The 22,491-nt window shown below is 36.1% G+C and overlaps 1 protein-coding gene and 1 pseudogene across 6 annotated transcripts in view; both read right to left on the bottom strand.

The window, feature by feature from the left end:
- The window catches only part of ESRRG (estrogen related receptor gamma), a 686,396-nt gene that overhangs the window by 89,321 nt on the left and 574,584 nt on the right, over nucleotides 1–22,491 (bottom strand). The gene's annotated exons all lie outside the window — the stretch shown is intronic.
- LOC140529284 (ATP-dependent RNA helicase DDX42 pseudogene) lies at nucleotides 15,097–20,938 on the bottom strand (annotated as a pseudogene).

The raw sequence follows: 22,491 nt of genomic DNA, 5'->3' as shown, positions 1-22,491 counted from the left end.
AAAAACTATTAAAGGGTTATGAAGAGATATGAAATGAACACTTCTATAAATAAAGAATATCAATCCAGAATTGATAAAGGGCATACTAGAAGTGTGAAAAATAGTTAGAAGTTTAATTACTAGGTCAGTAAGTAGGGTTTACATAATTGTTGTTCAGTCATGTCTAACTCATCATTTGGGGTTTTCTTGGCAAAGATACTAGAGTTATTTGCCATTTTCTCCTCTAGCTCATTTTACAGATGAGGAAACTGAGGCAAACAGGGTTGAGTGATTTGCCCAGGGTCACACAGCTAGTAAGCATCTGAGGTCAGATTTGAATTCAAGAAGATGAGTCTTCCTGAGTCCAGGCCCTGCAGTGGATTGTTCACTGCACTACCTAGTTGCCTAAAATTTACGTACAAGGGGCAAATTCAGTATTGAGAGTTTAGGAACAAGATGTAAACAGTACCTGCCACATATGGTTACTTGAATGATTGATCCAAAAAACACAAAAACACATTGGTTTTATACAAGAGGAGGGGAGAGAAAAAGAATGAAAAGCAAGACAAAATTTCAAACACTAAATGTTTCTTCTGTTTCTAACAAAAACACTAAGGTGAGAAAGGAAGAGCTTTGGTTTGCATATAAAAAGTCACTGCTTTGTCATATGAAAGACCTTGCTTGTATCAAGACCTCTAGTACTTTTACTCTGCTTTGTATCTAAAATCCAGGTGAATCTATCCAACAAAATCTGGCATCATTTGAATATCTATCTAGCTTTGATGCAATCAATGATTATATACCTCAATACTATCTACGGGAGCATTTTTAAAAATTTGAACTTCTGGTAACACCTCCCACCCCCTTCCATTGAGATTAATTCTTTACCTTGTACCCCCTGGAAAATCTTGTGCTTCTCATCATCTATTCTCTCTTGCACCTTCAATTCTTAACTTCTGAATGTCACATAAGGACATTAAATTCAACATATTTATAACTGTAGTAACTTTCTATTCCTCAAAATTTGTACATCTTTATAAGTTTGCTATTAATTTAAGGATACCACCCATCTTCCCATCAAACACACCGAAAAGTTTGCATGTGGGGAGAAAGGTAGTAGTCACAAGGAAAATATGATGAGTTGCTAAACTCTTATTTCTAAGTCAGATCTTAAAAATCTGTCCTTTCCTTGCCAAACCCACTACAATCACACTAGACAAAGCCTTCATCTCTACTTGCTATATGTATATAAGGAAGCACAATTATTTATGCACCATCAAGGTAGAAATACATGCAGCAACTTTTACTATAAGTGGAAATTAGCCCAGAAAGGATACTATCTACCATGTATTATGGTAGAAAAAAATGAATGAGGTAGTAACTAAGTGAAATGGAACTTCTAGGCTCAGGTACTAAGAATCAAACAAACTACTCTTGGTAGTGAGAAATAATGACCTCAGAGGATTCACTATGACAGAAGGGGTAAAACCAGCTGTAACTGAGAAATACAACTTAGCTATGGCACCTGGAATGTGTATTTTTGGGGGTGTCAGCAATTTGGTCTCTTAACCAGGAGAAATAAACAATGATTTTTGCTTATGGTCTTTTGGCTCCACTATTTCCAATTTCTAGAAAGTGGTCCAAAAACACAGGGAAGAAGCTTTATGTATATGGCATCTATAAGAACTATTGTACTAACACCTTAACACCTAATCTTTCCTTAATTCGATCTAATTGTACGTCACTGCAAGATTAATTTTCTGAACGGACATCTCTGATCACAATTCCTCTGTCCAAAAACATTCAATTGTAACCTAAGTGATACAAGTTCAAAATTCTCGTCTTTCATTCAAGGTGCTTGAAAATCTGACATATCTTTTCATACTGCTCTAAGACTAATTCTATAAGTTACTTTCAAATCAGATTACAAACACCATTGCTGTATTTTTCCAAATCGATGTCTTTACTTGCCGGTCAATGCCCTTCCATAGGCCTAGAAATCTCACTCCCCAAATCTCTTGACAGCACGAACTTGGATCTTTCTCCTCATTCAATCTTCCACAAATCCTCAACCTAGAGTGATTCATTCATTCTTTGAACTCCAAAGCATTTTATCTTATTGCTGCTCCTATGCAGGATTGTTTTATTTAGTCTTTGTATATCTAATATCTAGGACAGTGACTTGCACATGTCACCGCCCTAGGTATGTGTGATCTCATTAAGGTGGAGCTAATAAAGAAAGAAATCTAGATATTAACTAGATCCCAATAGTGATTAAAAACTTCCATAAAACTGCAGTGATTTTCTTTTTATGACTTTTTAAAGGAAAAACACAATCTCAATTAGAGGAGGCAAATAGAAGAAATGAAGAGGAAATCAAATATTTGATAAAATAATTAATGTTAAATTCTAAACAAAAGGGAGAAAAAGATGGTGAAAACTTTTCCACAAAAACTAATTGAAACTTTGACAGTTTTCGTTTCACAAAAATGTTGAGGAAGACAGAAATGCATTTTTAGACACTGGCTTTTTGAAGTTTAATAAATTTATTTACCATTTCTAATGCAATGAATGGATTGTTTCCTAGGGATAACACTGAAAATCATCAGATCTAACCTTAATAAAATAAATCATTCCACATAATGAGGAAAAGAATCCTTTTTCGATTTTTTTACTCAACTGCTATAGTTCTCGAAGTATTCCATATTTTCAGCTATTATCCCTCTCTTACAAAGAGCCCACTTAATAATGTTCATTCTAACAACCTCATTTATTTTCCAGAAAATTAACTCAGTTTCAACCCTGATTAATGATTTCATCTAAATGAATCAAATTAAAAATTGAAAATTATATTTCAAAAGCCAAAGAAAAAAAAATTGACCATTTCCAGTTAACAAATGATCCTTTCAAATATTAAAAGATGACCATGAAGAGTGCGTGCTAGTAATGAAATCTAGCTCAAGCCTGCTGCTTATCTAGAGTTCATGGAATAAGAGGGAAAAAAAAAGGAACCCTATGCATTTTTAACATTGAAATCTCTTGGGATACCAAACTGGCTTCCACTTAGTCGTTGCCTGTAATCAGTGTACCAAAATAATATGAGAATTTCTCTGTTAATTAAAGCTGGTAAGATTCGAGATGCACCACAGCCGAAGGGGGATTAGGAAAGCATACATACACTAATCGCCTCTGTTAACAAAACCTAAACCGTGAAAGAATGCACTATGCCAAGATCTATTCTCTGCAAGTTGAAGGCATTATGGAAGGAAATGCAGCAATTAATTAGGGAGAAACTTCTTGCTACATATATTATCCATTTTGAAATTGTTACATCTTTTTTTTCTCAAGGAATGTAGTATATTTGTGATTTATATACATAATAAAAACTCATTACTATAAAACAGAGTAACTTATTTATCTTCTGGATTTTAGTCTGTAATTCACATCTTTATACAATTTATGTACATCAGGAGGAACTGTCATTAAAAAGGAGTATAATTAGCCTTTGATTACATGCTTAAAAAAAAAAAAAAACAAGGACGTCTCACAAAATGTAACTGTAGCACTGTCATAAGTAAGTCAAATTGTATCCTGTTTCATATCCCGACTTTCATCCAAATCCTTTCTCCTTGTAGGCACAAAGTTCGAAAAAGGTGTTTGAAAATGGGGGAGAGTGAAGGGACAGTGCACGGTAGATGCATTGAGTGGTGGGAATTTGCCTCTGCATATCTCCCAAATCATTTCCTTGAATCTGACCAGGTAGTGCAGAGGCACCTGTTTCTGAGACATAACAAAAAAAGATTCCTATTGCCATTCCAAATGCAGGTTCTTCCATATCCCCCAGGTGGCAATGGTCAAATAGGGTATAGGTATGCAAGAACAGAAGAAGGCATCTGTTTAAGTTAAGAGGAGTTCAAAGAGGGGATCACATAAAAACTTACTTCCTTTACGCTACAGACAGAGAACAGGACTTGCTGTATTAACAGTCACCTCACTGAGTTGGAAATATGGAACGCATGTGGTGAAGCAGCAGGGAGTTTCCCAGAAAACATAAACTCACTCATAGTACATGATATAGTTTTAGGATGAACTTTTAGCATGAAAGCCGATATTTACTAATATTACTTATAAAGATTTTAATAAGAACTAGTATGCTTGCTGGATAAAGTAGAAAACTAATTGAAGGTGAAAAGCCAAGAATATTTCATAGGGTGATTTTACACATATATTGAGGCTAAGGATTTTCCTTATTTTCCTTACCAGGCTGTCCTTTCTATGAGTTTCCTAGTTCTCCCACCCTACCTCTCCCACCCTACTACCACTCCCTACTCTGATGGACTCAATGGAATGACGCCTGAGTTCATTTTGACATTGAGCATCCCAGAAATGCTGAAGGGATCTGGGCTGCCAGTGAGGACAAGCAGCCAGCCCAGAGCAGAGAGACAGATGAGAAGCCACCATTTTCAGAGGAAATGGAAATACCAGAAGAAGTTACAAGAACTAAGAAAGAAAACTGAATCACAGTAGTTCCTGGCCTATGACAATTTTTCTAGCACATTCCCTGATCTTCATGTGAAAATTTACAGGTGTCTGAATTAATCTTGGCCTTTAATTTAAATCATGATACTGTGATAAAATTATTTCATATGCTACAGTAACCATTTATCAAAGAGTAAGTCAACTCTTTATTCACACTAACAGTAAGGACTTTGAGGACTGACTATAGTCATAAGAGATCTTTATGGAAACCATGGGTGCAGGTGATAGGGTCAGTGATCTACAATTTCTTTCTCACAGCCAAGAATTATTCAATAGTACATAGCTGCTATCTTATTCTTAGGATAAAAGGATATCTTAGTTACGGTAAGTATAAAGCTTCTGAGTTATACTACTAGAGAGCATTTATAAATATTTTTGTGGTAGAAAAGATAGCATTTACAAAATGTCCTTGTGCAATTTAAAACAAATAATAAAGGAAGAAAAAAAAGTAGAATTAGAGGTTATCTATCTATCTATCTATCTATCTGTCTGTCTATCTATCATCTTCTTTAATGTCCTACAAACCCTTCCAGCATTATATATAATCAGCACAGTGACACAACAATTTTTGCAAAACACACAACTTAAATTTTCACTATATTATAAAATAGGGATCATTCAAAGATTTGAAAATTGAGTAGTATAAGTACACTTGCACACATTCGCCCCCCCCCCCCCCACACACACACACATATTGATTTAAATAACTTTGTTCTACTTCATTCATATCACACTTTTGTTCTATCAAGTGCAACTCAGGGTCCACCTATTGCAGGAAGTTTTTCCCAATTAAGATATCCTTGTCCCCCTACATATTCTACCACATGCAGAAATTCTGAAGGCATTATCTCCGATAATGTATATTGATATGTAAATAGCTTCATTAACTCTTTTCTAGGTTGGTCTAACCTATTAAGTATTTTCATTTTGCAAATGTAATGTATCTATGATATGAACACCCAGTATACCTAGGTCCCTGAATAAAGTACTCATAGGATCTATAGCTATAGAACTTCACCTAATCTAATAACCTCATTTTGCAGAGGAAAAAACTGAGATTCAAAGTAGGGTCTTGCCAACTTTCATAAAAGTAGAACTGGGGGTACTAAAGGGATTATTACTTCACATTCTATGCTCCTTCCACTAGAACAAGGTGCCCCTTCAATGAATGGCTGTTCACTTAGCTCAACATCTTCAAACTCTTCCATGAAACAAAGGAGTCCAACAATGAAACTCTTGACAGTTCTTTGGGGGGAAATGGTCAATACTTCCCTGTATCCTAACACCGGAGATATGCCATCAGGTTAAAAAAAAATCACTTCCTGAATTAATTATGAGATAGGAATACTCTGAGAAAAATAATAAAACAAAAATGATTCTAGTGCTCTAGGTGATTAGAACAATTTAGTTTTTGAAAAGCTATAAAATTTCTTAAGATCCCAGAGGGCAGGGCTATCATTACTTGAATCAACAAAGAACTACACATACAAAAAGATCTTTTTCTTTTGAGGGGTTTTGGTGATATGTGGTTCAAACAGGAAACAATAAATCAACAAGCATTTATGAATAACACTTGCTAGGCAAGGAGGACTGTACTGGGTGCTAGGGAGGCAAAGACAAAGAATGAAAAATTCTTCCTCAAGGACATTGACCTCTATGCTGACAGGTGGTTCAAGGAACTAAAAAAGGGAGAAATATCCAACTAGGTGTCTCCTATCCACCAACTCAACAAATTTCCATGCAGAGAAAAATTCATATTCCATCTAAAAAAAGAAGTGATGATTTGCTACAGAAGCATAAAATTGAAAACAGTATGTATGTAATAGGCTTACCACATGCAAAAAAGGCTTTAGATTTTTAGTTGAGGACATATTAATTGCAAATTAGAACAGCAAAACAATTATTTATAAAGGAAAACTCATATTTTATGGGTCTATTCTGGTCACTTGTTTTTAAGGTCTCAAGACTATAAGAAAGCATAGAACTAGAGGGGATGGGGAAAGGGAACTTCTTTTCCTCATTTTGTTTTATGGGATAATCAAAACTTGTAAGACAAAAATGTAACTTGAGCTTGTTACATGCATCTCCAAAAGTTCTATTAAGTGAAATTTTGAAGTCAGTTAAAACAAACAAAAACTGCCATATAGTCCAAAATTTAGCCAACTTAATTTAGGTGTAAAAGTATCACATTCCAAAAATGAGGCTGGTCAATCAACACTATCAGACAGAAAAAGGGGAAAAAAAAAACAAATTTGGACTCCTCCTCATAAACTAATGAAGGGCAAGCTTTGCTATTCCCATCCCATCATTTGTCACTTTTATGTGAACTGCAAGAAGACACATGGCTAGTAACAAAAAACTAGCCAGAAAATAGAATTAGAGATTGAGCTACAGATTTTTATTTTTTATTTATTTATTTTTGGTATTGGTCAGATCCTTAATGTTATTTGAACAAAGTTTTATGGCATGCAGTCCAATTTACTAAACAAATACCAGCTGTAGTAAAACATCTGTTAGGGAAACAGGAAAAATAAACTCATAAAAGCAAATGAAGGTATTTCCTAGCTGTAGTTTCACATATATGTAAATACTAGACATATGGGGGAATTCTCAAAAGAAATAAATCACTCCATTAGAAACCAAGTATAAAATTCTTAAATGAATGGGGTCTATGTTGTAGAATGGCTTATAATGGGAGATGATCTTAGAGGAACAGGATACATGTATACATTTATACACAAAGAAACACAGATACAGACACAGACACACACACTTCTAGTAAGTGAGACTAGGAAGAAATAAATGATTATCTGTTAGGTTAAAACAGCAGTTCACAAAATTTAAAAAAATTATGTTTGTGTGTATGGATGAGTGTGTATGTGTACATGTGTCATCATGTCTATTCATACAAGTGAACATGTAAAATTCTGTGCAGATCTTAGGAAAGATAATGTGGGTATTCTATAGATTAGTAATGTCCAAGTGATCTGAAGAGGATGAGTGACCCAAAGGAATCTAATAAACACTTCACTAAAACTTTTAAGACAAGTATATAACTCAAATGGCAGAGAACTAGATGGTGCATTGGGTGGAAGGTCAGCAAGACTCATATTGCTACATTCAAATCTGGCCTCAGACACTTGCTAGCTGAGTGACCCTAAAAAAGTCACTTAACCCTGTTTGCCTCAGTTTCCTCATCTGTAAAATTAACTAGAAAAGCAAATGGCAAACCACTCCAGTATCTTTGCAAAGGAAATCCCAAATGGGATCACAAAGAATCTGGACATGACAGAAACAACTGAACAACATATGACTTAAAAGAAAACCTAGGGATCTATCCAAAGTATACAGATTATAAGAAAAGAAAAACAAACTGAATGTGTTTACTTTTGGTTTTTTTAAGGATCTGAAGAAACTGTTGCTATCTTTGTAGGAATATGAAAATACATAAAATCCTGAGGATTTGGGTTATGTTCTTTCTCCTGTGTGCTCTCTCTTTTTCACTTCTGAGATACAAAGTTGAGGTAAAATGAAAGATATAATGCACATAAAACCAAATTCACATCGGTAGTATAAAACAAATCAGTGAGTGGTAATAAATGTCAGAGTTGTAACAGCAAAGACAAGCAGCTAGCGTGTTCTCAAAAAAAAATTTTTTTTTATCATACTTAAAAGTGAAATACCTAGCTGTTATCTTGGTGCCTGCAGAACCTCCCCATTGTAGATTCAATAATACAAGAGGCTTCTTATCAGCAGGGAGGGTGACTGATTGGAGCGGTGATATGTTTAGACAATGCACTGTATTTAACTGAATTTACAGATGCCCCAACTCAGATGTGGTAGTAAACGCCAGGGACTAATAGAAAATTAAACATGTACAATAGACTAACTCCATTTGCTCTCACACACTGTAATGTGTTTAGTTAACTTACTCATAGTCACACTTTATCTTTTTCGCCATGGATTCTCTGGGATATGTTTCAAACTGGAGATAGATTAAATCTTCTTTTCCATTTTTTCCCCCACAATTTTATTGCTACTTTTCCTTATTATTGGCTACTCTTTCTCTTACAGAGATAAGCTAAACAAGATGACCCTTGGTACTCCCACCCAACCCAATTATCAGATAGTCAGCAAGTAAAGCAAGGGTGCAGAAGATTCCATGGTATTAATATTAATATAACATGAGAGGAACAAAAATCAGTCACTTATTTGAAAGCAATGGTGTATTTAGCTCATTTGAAATTTAAATGTGAATTTTAATGTACCTGGTAAGTAACACATACACAGAAAGAGAGAGCTGGAAAAAGGAGAGTGTGACTAGGTCAGTTCAAGAATTATTTTAACTGCTTGTTGTTTAGTGTATTTGCTAGCAAAAACAGCTGTTAATAGGCATGTGGGTACAGGAATATGCAGTACATGTATGGCAGTGGGGGGAAGGATAAAGATGTCACTCCAGAATTTTCATCTAGGTAATAGAGAGAGATAATTTATTGTTAGATAAATTCATATTGATCTCTAGATCTTCTAGGAATTCTTTGAAAAAGGCCATCAACAGAAGAGACTCTCATGATATAATAAAAGCATCGAAACCATAATGGTTTTATTGTCCCTATAAAAATGTAAAGGGCTGCTATTGTTTTGAATGCAGGTAAACTAGGCAGTGTATAAACAACTGCTATCTGCCGTTATCACAGACAGATACATTTCCCAAAGGCCTAAGAGCTTAACTATTGTGAAATTAAAGTCTAAAAAACGAAAATAAAAATACTGATTGAGATGTATGGGTACTGGATAAAAGCATGGATGCTAAGGGTCAGGATGATAACATATGAGCATAATTAATCCTGCTTTTCGTGTCAACATTTTTCGTTGGGGGGAAGAAAGGAGAGAATGTCTCTAGCAGATTAACTTATAAACTATTCAAATAATAAAATCAATACCAAGTGTGGTGGTGAGACCAGTCAAGGTAAGAGTATTTTTTTCATTATATCCTCCCAAAGTGACTAAGATGTAACTGACATGCTTATTAATGTAGTAAGTGAAATTCTGTCTTCAGCATTAAGTGAACACACACAAAAAAGAAGAGATATTTTAAATCACTGAATTATGATCTTCATATAAGAATAAATAATACAAGCAACACATTTTCTTATTCTAAAACACCAGACTGAAGTAACACATATTAGACTAGAATTAAAGAAATTATTAAATGTATATGAGGGTTCAGAATTTTATAACTGTGGACCACTACAAAAGCGTAATCCTAAACTTAGCTGATTATCAGAGCACCCAGTACATATAAGAAGTTTGAATCTAATAACGCATCACAATGTGTTATTTCACATACAGAATCAGAGAGGCAGAACAGAGAGAGCACTGGACTTGGAATCATGAAAACTGGGATTAAAATACCATTTTAGACATTTCTTAATCACATCAAGTCTCAGTTTCCTCATCTGTAACATGAAGAGGTTAAAATCTATGTCATGTAAGTAAAGTCCCTCCAAGATCTGAATTTATGATCTGGTGATGATCCCATAATCAGTGTGCATAATCAAAATCATCTTGATCATCATATGCATTTTTCAAAAGTATGTCTATTTTTTCAAATAGTACAAAAATCATAGTCATGTATAAATTTTTAGAGTACCCTCACCACAAAAAAAAAAAAAACCCAAACATAACAATTTACATTTTAATTTCTCCCAACTACATTTTTACAAAGTTTGAAGACAGCATAGAGGGCTATCATAGCAGGTAGAAAAAAAAGGATAATGCTGTATTAAAATCCGGTCATAATAAAATATCTATTACTTAGTGAAATGGACTTCGTATTAATCAAGCTCTTCTACAACAGTGGAGTCTAATAAATGTTACTTCTCTTAATCAGTTCTGGTTGGTATTTGTTAAATGAGATATAGATAAATCTTTGACCAATATTTAATTAGTATCATTGAAGAAATATTTATTCTTTTAATTTGAATTTGGAAAACCAATGAAGTTATGTTTGCATCTTTTATCAACTAAAATATTATTATTTTTATTGCTTAAAAAGAAAACCCAGAAGATTTTTTTTAAATGTTCCCATGAGGACAAAAAAAGAAATGCACCTTTGATACATCCATAGTTGCCCAAGGTCTATTTCATTTTGTGCAAATATTTAATATATAACCAATTTAATGCTCTTTCCAGGGAGGATAATACACAGATTTCCTCTGTCTAAAGAGAAAGGGAAGATAGCTTCAAATATTATAAGACCTGCCTAAGTTTCACTAAAGCATAATATAACTTTACCCAGTGCTTTAGGTGCACTAACTCTAGCACAGTACAGTAGTTTACAAGGAATCCCAATAGTCTGTGCAGCTTTAAGTTTTCAGAGCAGTGTCACTGATAATCTGTCACCTAGCACCAAAACCATCTTCATGACTGGAAAGACCACTTTTAGAAGCATCAATTTATAAATGTTTCAAGATCCTTTTCAAAATCCATTAAGAGAAATGACCAAAGAACGTTACAATAGCCTAATAACTAAATTCAATTTCATAAAGCTTTACAGAAACATGGTATTCACTGGTTACTGCCTATAAAGAATGAAGCAGAAAAAATTATTTTAGCCCTCAAATTGAACAAGAAAAAAATATAGGATGAATGTAATGGAATACTATTGTGTTATAAGAAATGATGAACAGGAAGACTTCAGAGAGGCCTGAAAGGACTTATATGAACTGATGCTGAGTGAAAGGAGCAGAACCAGGAGAACTTTGTACACAGCAACAACCACAGCGTGTGAGGAATTTTTCTGGTAGACTTAGTTCTTCACAGCAATGTAAGACCTAGAAATTCCCAATGGACTCGAGGCAAAATGCCTTCCCCATTCAGAGAAAGAACTATGGAAATGGATAGCAAAATAAAGCAGATCATTTTCTTGTGATATGTTTTGTTTTGTTTTATGGTTTCTCCCATTCATTTTAATTCTTCTATGCAACATGACTAAGGTGAAAATGTATTTAATAGGAATATGTGTAGAACCTATATAAGAAGGAAGGAGGGGGGAGGGAGGGAAAAAAATCTAAGATATAGGAAAGTGATTGTAGAAAACTGAAAACAAATAAAATAATTTTTAAAAAATGGGAAAAATATCCTTATGTACTGAAGACAAATGTCTGCCCTTTTATTATAATTAAAGAACTCCAAGGTAGGTGCGGATTCTTATATCTACATGGTCTAGCACATTTTCTCCTCATATCTCTTCTTTTGATCTCCATAAAACATTAAATAATTCTACACAGCAAATAATACACTGCTTTCTTGGTGTGTGTAGAACAAAATGTAGACAGATTTAATCTTCTACCACCTCATGAACTGCTATGGACATAATGCAATTAAACACACCACTGGGAGGAGTAGGAAGGGCAGGGACAGTTATAACACTGATGTTTACACTTTAAAATAATTTTTCACATTGTCTCCATGAAACTACAATACTGTAATCATCTTTCTTTTGGAAGATGCTTTGAAATGGTCATACCTTGAACTGCTCTAAAGATAGTGTTTACTTTCAGTCAGAGATGCTGAGAAGCATCTATAGATCATAAGCATACAATGCTGCTTCTTGTCAACTAAGAAAGGGAAAGAATGGACGCTGGATAGGCTATTTATTTCTGTGTCTTGTATCATAAAAGAATGTGAAGAAGTATCCCAGATCTCTTAAGTGTTTGCATTCACAGAAATGATACCACTCTAATGATAAGACTGGAAATTCTGGGGACAGACACTGATTCTAAGTATAAGTACATATGATCTCAAAATAATCTTATAGAGGGAAAAAAGGGAAAGCATCATTGTTGGCATGATGTATAGTAGCAATTCCTCTTAAAATTCTTATCATTAAAATAAAAGTTGAAGAAGGAAGAATTGAGTACAAGGTTAAGGGTGTCTATCAATCTGTACTTTATACATCTTATGCAAATGTAGCTTTTAGATTTACTAATGACTTATTAGACATAATTTGTGACAATGTTAGTAAAGATAACTTTCAAAATATCCAAGTCTTCATGAGTTTACCCACTAGGTTATTTTTCAGTTGCTTATTAAGTATATAAAATAATTATACCAGGCACAGAAGGAGACAACAAAAGTAGCGGAGAGAAAGACAAGACTCTCCAAAAGCTGAACTTTTAACACGTATTTATACATGGATTAACATTTATTTATTTTCAAGTCAGTGATTTTCAGTATTTCATAGAGTGGAGTGCAACACATGAAATGTTCAAATTTTCTTTCCTTCAGGTTCAAGGACAAGGATAATGGACATCTGGATAACAATTTAAGGTAAGACAAATGGTCTTTACACATGAGATCCCATTTCAACTTCATAGCCAGTTTTTGAGACATGTACTGCAGCACTTGTTATCCACATTGTACAGATGAGTAAAACTGAGGCCCAGAAAGGTTTGGTCATGGTCAAACAAAAGGAGTATGTCAGAAAAAAAGATCTGAACCCAGGTCTTTCTTACTGCATGTCCAGTGCTACTTCCATTTTTTTAAAGAGTGAGACTATCGTTTACAAGGATGGTGTTCTAACAGTTGGCAGAATTGAGCTTTGGTTTTTATGATGGTGGCTTGGTTTGTAATCAATGACCTACTTTTTCCTCTGCTTACGGTATTCATCACCTATCTCTTAGAGACTATGCCAAAACACCTTTAAGTGGATTAAAATGATACAGAAAGAAAATCTCCAAAGGAATAATTTATAAACAAGTCCTCCAGGGGCAAGGGCCACCCTGTCTCTAATGGCTGTTGTAAGGCTTTATATTTAGTATGTGGCCAAAAACATCTATTGACGTATCTATTTCCTCTAAATCAATCTCAACAAACTGCCTCAATTTCTGAAAGAAACTCCTGACAGAAAGAGAATAGCTATGAGATCTTTAAATATTTTGTGAACCAGTGTCAAGCCAGCCAGCAAAAAAAGTGTAGCTCCCTCTATGATAAGACAGCATCAATCTTTCATGAGGGCTATCTATCTATAGCAGGAAAAGCCAACCTCTGACTTCACCAAGTTTGGCATTAAGTCAGAAGGAAACCTAAGATTTCTCAAGCTTATTTAGACTCAATCAAAATATAGCAAATGGAAAAAAAAATCAGAGTATTTTAAGGTTATGAATAAAAATGCTAGAAGAAAACCAAATTACTTCTCATCATCTGTATGAATTGATCAGGCACCAACACTAAAGGGGCCTCCAATAAACAAACAAAACTAGATTACATGTAGAATGAAAAGGATTCTATTTGGACACATGCTTTGTCCTGAAGTAGCTTACTATCAAAAGAAACATGAAGAATTTCAGGTTTGGTTCTATATCTCTCCTCATTACCAAGAAATTAAAATAAAGAAAAAAGTCCTAACTTAAACAGGCAATGAAAGATAAGAATGAAAACTGAATGACAAATGATGTCATTAGCGGTGTCAGTTTCACCCTTCTCAAGATGGATTCAGCATTTTCCTTTCCCCTCCCTACTTTCCTCTCATTTGGCCAATTTATGCTTTCCATTTCTTCTTTTCTGACTTCTCCTCTCCCCACCCTCGTACCTCCTTTTTAATGCCTAAACTCACAGTTACCATTTGGCCCTACTGATGGCAAGGAGGTCTAAGAATATCACTCCATCCCACAAAGAGTACAGAACTCATATATGTGGGTTGAGAGGGGTAGTGTTATCGTGGACAGTAAGTTAATTTCTGAAACAAAATGACCTGGGTTCAAGTCTTTGCCAGAAATATGCTCACTGTGGGACCTTGAGCAAAAGATGATCTCTGTGCAACACTAAAATTCAAAGTTTTAGAAGCTGACAATTTGCATGGGTGGGAGGGCTTCCCCCTCCATCAGTAAAATCATAGGTCTGGTCCTATCCCTAAAAATGAACTTAAACCATAAGTACTTTGGGTCAACATCACTGACTTCATTTATACTTTTGTCTCTGGCTAAGATTAGATCCTTCCATGATGCACAACTGAATCAAGCAGGTCTGTGCAGATTATTTAACTTAAGAGCTCATAGGTGTTTGCTCATGAGGTTTTTGCAGCACAGTGGAATGAGCTAATAAATGGAAAGGGCTGTGGCACCTTTATGATTCCTATGCAAATACTTCTTAAGAAAGCCATTAATGGGAATTATAGAAGGGAAAAGCCAACTGAAACCATGAGCCAGGGATAAACAGCATGATTCAACTGGTCTTTGGGGGCCTCCTATTCTGTTCATGATTTTATTAGTACCAGAACCCATATAGAATTATTTGGGCAATTGAAAGTAAAATCTAAATTCTTTCTTTTTTTTTTATTGTATCCTAAAGGTCTATCTTCTTTGAGGGACTATAATGGTTATACAAGTTCCTAAAATTTTGTATGAATTATTTCCCCAGGGACTAGGGGAACTTTTGGAAATTTCTAAAGGTTGTAGGGCTACAGAGGGATTTTCTTAAGATCATTCGTACTGTCCATTTAGTTTCCAATTTTAAGATACTAAGATGCTAATAATAAAATATAGAAAGTATACCTCCAAATGATCTAATAAAGATTTAAAAAATTTGTGCTAAGTAACAAAAAAAATTTCCAAAAACACTAATGAAATATCACATCATATTCCTTTGAACTATTATTTATGAACATAACAAAACAGAATTCATTTTTAAAAATTCTAAACAGAATGCATTCTGGATACCGTAAAACCCCTAAATCACTTTTGGATGTAATCGGAACTGGATTATATATTCACAAAATAATGGTGCAAAGAAACTTCTAAAAAGGATATGTTAAAAGCATTCACAAATACTCCTTTGGTATCAATATACAATTCTTATGTTGCTCACTTTATTAAGATTTCATATCATTGTGTGTGTATTTGTGTGCACATATCATTCAAAATATTCCCTTTACATTTCACTTAAGGATCCTCTAGCAATGCCAATTTTTTAAAGTATTGACATGAAATACTCTCTCTTTAAAAAAGTTCTATAAACTATTTGCCATACATTCAGTCAAAATCCAGGCATAACAATGTTTTCCCTCCTAGTAATAAAATAAAACATTTACTAGGGCAAGCATAAAGGAAGGAGCATTTGAAAGAATCCTTCATAGGTGTCACAAAATCTGGTAGTTCTGAATACTTTTATAAACATGAAGAAAACAAATCATTTCAGAGCTTCTCACTCCTCCCATGTATCTGAAGATTCCTGGCTGACAAGCCAAACTACTGCTTCCGAAATGACTTGATGTGTCCACCCGCAACACGTCAGAAACTTATGAGGTTATGCCTGCCTGCTACCATTTGTGGAATCCAAAATTCAGTGCAGAGAGCACGCCTACCTCACACTAACCCTTACCTGGCCACCAGAAAAGAGAAAAAAATCTGTCAGGAGTTCAAAACAACAACAAACCAACAAAAGAGCACAGATGCGTAATCCACCGTTAGCTTTCAGGACAACCTGAACTGGCCCTTCCACACCTAAATAGGCTTTCAGGGGCAGATTGATGGCTACCTACTCTTAAATCTCTCAGAACATACCAGAAGCTCTCCCTGTGGCTGGAGCCCTCTGAAACATGAAGATTCAACATACAAAGAGGATTGAAGAAGTTTCAAGGGAAACTTAAGAAAAATGATTCTAAAGAAGGGGTCTCATTTCTAGGCCTTGGCTACTCACGTCCCTTAGGAGCAAAGGATCTTTGCATCTCAGAGTTATGGGCCCCAACTTATTTCCCAGGACACCATCATTTATGAAGAAGAAATCCTTTAAAAAAATACACTCCATCATTCTGTGCCATGCTTTTGCACACACCTTCTAACTGTCCCATGGACTCTTCTTGCTTTTGCAAAGCAAGCACAGCAAAGTCATCTGCTGTCTTCACTCTCTTCAAGTCTGTCTTGCTGTCCATCCTGCCCTCTGTGCTGCTCTCATGGCCAAAAGGCTCTTTCCAGCTCTCTCCGTTCCAACCATCACTCCCAACCTGGCATTCCCCATGACTGCCATTCCCATGTCGACTCCCTCCATGCCAGTAACCATCTACATGCTGGTCATTGCTTTCTGGATGGTGATGGCCATCTCCATGACACGTCACCTTGGTGATTACCACTGTCTCCATGGCCATGATGACCACTACCTGGGTTCTCCAGGTATCATTCTCTATTCCCAATACCAGTTCCTTCTTGGCTGTGGCTCCCAGAGGTTATATTGTTGAGACACTGGGTTCCAGTAGGTGAGTACGCTCCTGGAACACATCTAAGGCTCCCAGCACTGGCAAAGTGTGAGATGCTCTTGGCAGCTGTGGCAATGTCAAAACTGACATGGCCTTGTTGGGCTGAATTACCTGGGATAGAAATCAAGCTCCCTGCACTGGTACACCCACTTATACCAGCAGCAGACATCCCAGCCTTCTGGCTGCTTAACCTGGCAGCAACAAAATGGCTCTGGACTGTGACTGTAAAGCTGCTTTTACTGCAGTCAGGTGGTCTGTCATGGCACATGTGGAGGGCTTCTAGGCCTCATAGCTACTCATCACTTTGCAATTGTTTCTGCGGTCTATGTACTCAGGGCCTGGACCAGATTGGCTCTCCATAGCTGAGGCGTCCACCACCAATGTTCAGCTTTTGTCCCTTCCTTCCACTGAATTGAGATTTCTGAAACCAGGCATTCTGTGTTGCTAGGTCCAGAAATTCCTTGGTAACATGGTTCCTTCCATGTTCCTGACAAGGTCACCAGCAAAACTGTTGTGCTTGGGGAGTCAAGAGAATATATGCCACCTGAGTTGATGACAGTCTTAAAGTTATGGAAAGGACAGGCTGCAGCATCTGTAAGCCACAACAACCAGGATGTCCATTTCCTTAAAATGTGAAATGACTTTACTCTTTTTATTTTGATCCATGTGCCCATGAAGCAGACCCAGATTGTGCCCTTGCTGCCTGAGATTGTTAGCTGGTTTGTCAGCACTGGCTTTCCTACATACAAGCAAGGGAACACTTTCTGAAGAGGTAAAGTCTACCAGACACAAGTGAGCCAGTTCCACTGAATGGGTCTGGAGTGAAAAACTTCTGAAATTGGAGTCATATCCTCATTTGCCTCTCTAATGTCTCCTGCACCACTTGGATAGGGTAAATCAGGATGTGTCAGGCAAGTTTTTGAATCTTTTTCTGTAAAACTGCCTTAATAAAAGTCTCTCTCTCTCTCTCTCTCTCTCTCTCTCTCTCTGAATGGACATAGCTGGCTATGGATCATAACTGATACTCAAAACCCATGTCAATCATTTAATCATCAAACACAAGGTAAGAGACTCTTTGGAGATGTGTACCTTTCTTCTTCACATGATCAATCAGTCAACCTGGGATACAGATGACAATCAGCCCCTTCTTGGGCTTCTTGAAGGGTTTTGGCCTGCTTCTACGTGCTTACTCCCCCATACACAGCCACAGATGGAAGATTGTATGCTTTTCTAAATCACCTGTATTCCACATAAGTCTGCTGACAAAGCTGCCTGGTAGGGCATACAATCACTGCAATGGGCCCATCCCCTGGATTCAATACCTTCTGATTTATGGTGGGGATCAACATGGGTCAGATAAAAGCTACAGTTTTCCCCCTGTGTGTCTTGACAATTCCAACCATGTCTGTCCCATTAAGTGCCACTGGCACACACTAACACTGGATGGTAGTAGGCTGCGTGTACTCAGATTTCCAAATCTGATGTGTGAGTTGCTCATCAAATTCAAAACTACTTCCTGGTCTGGGTGGAACAGCACCAGAGACCTGGAAGATTGAGCTTATGTTGGAGATCTATCACCAGTTGTGGGGTGAAGCTGGTTATCTCTTCATGCTCATTGTAGATTTTTTTTTTTCAAATGGTGGATAGTCAATCTCTGAATGATCAATGAAAGGAAGGGGATCAATGATTTTTTTGGAGGATGCAATGGGATTTCCATCACTGTCATGGTCAAGGTTATCTTCTACCTCTTCTTAAACTATGTCAGCAACACGATTTTCTGCCATGTATCAAAAATAAGCTTTTTGGTCATCTTCTTCTTCAAGGCCATCTTGAATCCCTTCACATTATTTTTCTTTCTTTCCTTGTCATTTTCTTCAAGTCTCTTCAAGTCTCAAGCTACTTGATCCTCTACTTCAGCCATGAATGTTCCAGGGGATCATCACCACTACCTATCAGAGCCTGCAGACTTGGAATGGATTTACTGGTGAGTAGGTGGATTTTCATCAGGAATGTAAGGCAAATCAATACTGCTAGAGCTTTCTTCCTCATCTTCAAAATAAGCATTTTCTTTATCAACATGTTCTTGCTTAGATAGGATTTTTTAGAAAGAATAGAGGTCTGGTGGAGATGATTTCCCAAACCCTGCTGAATATTTGGTTGCCCCAGAGGTACTGTGGGACTATTGTAGAAGCTTTGGTTCTCCCTTTTCTTTTTCCAGCAGACATGGCAAATCTACCAAACTCAAATCACTTCTTGATGCCAGGGCCACCTTTGTTCCAATTCATGGTGCAGATGATTTACTGAGCTGTTACAGTCACAGACAAATTCTGCGTGCTGGGTCTCTGTTTCCCCTGTCCCAGCGGGTGCTTCTTTTCTGCCTTCAGTCACAGGCACCACCTCAGTCACAGTAGCTGCTTAGATGGTTGCTGGGAGGCACAAGATGCTTTGATAAAAGACTGGACACAGCAATTTGCAATCCCTTTTCAGGTTTCTTTAGTAGCCAAGAAGATATGTTATTGATCAAGATGTAAAAAAATAAAGTTACTAAATTTTTATTATATCCCTTGTGTGCATTATCACCCTAACCCTCCTCCCCTCATTCCAAAGAGGATTTCACGTCAAGGTATTGGAGAGAATAATTCATTGCTTTACAACTATAGCAAAACATTGCTTCCGAGTCTTTATCAGCCTACGTAGTACAGGGTACACTAACTTGAGAATCTGATCTCCCTGATTCCACACCCTGCTTTGCAAAAACACACCATTTGCAGATCAAAGGGAAACAATTTATGCTTTCATCCCAGCTGACGGACGATTAAATTAAAACAGATCAGCAGTGCGGTGCATGGGCAGGTGGCACTCGAAACCACAGTCGGTCTCAGAGCGATTAAATTGCGGCGGAGATGGAGGGCCTTCCGCTCCCATTCCCGCACTTACAGATCAAACGGTGACAAATGAGATGTTACTGCTCTTGTAAAGCAAGGCTACAATCTGTCAAAATCCAACATAATTTGTGACCCTCTGTGACATCCTCTTTCTCTTTTTTTTGACATTTGAATACAGTGATTGTACTAGAGTCAAGTCCATTTAAGTGAATATAGTCAATTCTATCTAAAGGAATAGAGCCTGTTAGCTCCAACATGGTAGCTGAATATATATCTGGTGAGTACTCCAGCGACCCTTTGTGTTAAGTGCATACCATTAACAATGAATTCTGATTTTTTCCAAGTTATATAATTTGATATCTTGACAGCCCAGACACTTAAAGCACTACTATTTGTTTTAAATGGCTTTATTTTATTGTTTAAATGTCAGTATCAAAATAAAGTAATGCATATAGTCTTGTCAGTTCCAGTACAGGGGGAAGTGTTCCTGTTGAGAAGAGTATTGAAAGAGTTTGCTCTAAAAATGGACTCAAAAGTCAATTATAATGTCTCTTGGCTGAATCCTTAAATGACTCATGAAACGTACTTATACTGCATTTTCTGTTTAACTGGTGAATTTAATAAGGTACTGAAGCATAAACAGCCAAGTCAACAGAACATCTTAGTTTAAAGAAGTTGGAACTATTGCCAAGTAAAATGCAAAACTGTTACATCATTAAAGAAAGAGAACTGAGAAAGGGAGGAATGAACCCTGGCAAAGGTGAATTATCGCAGGTGATCTTAAGTCTATATTTTATAAGGCTTTTCAGAAAAGCCAAAAATACATAAAAATCGATCCATGTAGGTAGATTGGTGATTAAAGGGAAGAAAATAAATACATTCAAAGGGTTGATTTTAGAAGATATTGAAATGTGCAAGGAGAAATGTTGTCTGCCTAATATTTAAATTATTTAGTATTTTAGAATGGGAATTTTAGCTTTTTACTTCAAAGAGCGTAAAGACTTTCCCTTAAGATTTTTGTCAACCAGAGACTTTTAAGCCTGATATGGGGAGGAAAATCATTTAACAATTACTTAGTAGTATCACAAGTACCATGAGAATAAAAAATGCACAAAAAGTTTTTATAATATTTTGGGCATTTTTTGTTCCCAAGTAACCTCCTTTTCTGCCTAAGCATATATTGTATAACATGTATAACATAATATAATAGATATAAAACAAAGCATACATGGTATAACATATGTATGTATATCATATTTTCAATTTAAAATGCTTTTCCATATTTTATGAATGGAATGTTACTGATGTGTTTACAGAAACAAAATAGTCTGCCAATCAGTTTCCAAGTCTAATCTTTCAGAAGAGTCCACTGCGAACATGAAAGCTTCCTCTATACTTGGCAAATCATACTGTGATGTACACTAATCCACCCTTATCATCATAGACCTTATATCCTGTCCAAGCTTCATGACCTGTCATCACCCCATTGTTACCCATCGTTTAAATTTTAAAAAAGGGGGGGAGACATGACCAACAGGATCCAGAGCACCCTCTCAACCTTGCCTACTAAAGGCAGGGAATTGGCAGTTGCCTCGTATGTCACGAAGGTCACGTATCTGGCTTATGATGGCACTTCACCCCCACAAGAAGGGAAGTAAAACCTCAGGGTCATTAGGGCTCTTCTGTCAGCAACACATGTGAGATGTCTGCTGCAGCTGATGACTTAAAGAAGCTCAAACTCTGGTCCTACTCTTGAGCCCAAGATGTATTTTTTTTTTTCATTTTCAGAGTATCACATGAACTTGTAGAATATTGGGGATATTTGTAATCACTGAAAATATACTGAGTGGTACGATGATGAAATTATCAACTTTATGGTCTTAACTAAGCAACTAAAAATTTAAGAAGAAATAATGCAATTTTCTTTTTTGGGGGGAGGGGGTTAGTAGGGGGGGAGTCCAGGGCATCCAAGTTCCTAAGTAAAAAGGAGGCAGGTAATTCCTCAATTTTATTTTCTTATTTTCTCTTCCCATTGTTCACAAATGTAAATTTGAAAGAAACTATTTGTAGATCTGTACATCTGGCGCCTTATTGTAATGACAAACAGTAACTCAGGATGCCAGCTGGCCATGTTGTAAACAGATTATGTTTTTTTTTTTTTAATGAGTTCTATATGGCTATATATTTTGGGTACAGGCTTTTTTCTGATTTTATAGGTTCCCACAAACCCCTGAAGTGATTTTTTTTTCCCCCTTTTTCCTTCATCCTGCTTTTGATATCAATTCTCTACTAGAAATATCAGGTAGGTTTGCACCTTTGACCGTAAACATGGAGAGGAAAGAGTAATGTCCAGTAATATCATTAACTTTAAAAATCTTTCCCATTTCCAACATGAGAATAAATCTCCACCTACCTGAGATAACCAAAACAACTCTTCTTACATAAGTTTTCTCAGCTCAAGTTTGTGTCTTTTCTTTAAAGGAGTACAATGCATTCCAGTTCCTAGACAAACTTTCCAAATTATTGTATTGGACATTCCAATATTCTTTTTCATAACATTCTTTTTCATAACATAAAAACTATCCAATCTAATTCTTTTCTGTTTACTATGTGTTGTCAATTAATCCTTTACTTCTTCTAGTCTAACAATTTGTCAGAATCTCATTAAGGTGCTAGTTATAAGTTCTATTATCCATTTAACTTCCCAAGAGATGGAACATAAGTAAATATGAGTGGATGGTGTCAATTTCTACTTAGCAGAAGAAAAAAAGCTTTGGATGACAGACTGGTGTAATTATTTATGAGGCATAAACAAAATGTTTTGTGATTTTTAAC

This window comes from Notamacropus eugenii, chromosome 2, assembly GCF_028372415.1.
Source record: "Notamacropus eugenii isolate mMacEug1 chromosome 2, mMacEug1.pri_v2, whole genome shotgun sequence".
Classification (NCBI taxonomy): domain Eukaryota; kingdom Metazoa; phylum Chordata; class Mammalia; order Diprotodontia; family Macropodidae; genus Notamacropus; species Notamacropus eugenii.
This window is presented reverse-complemented; position numbering and strand designations above follow the sequence as displayed.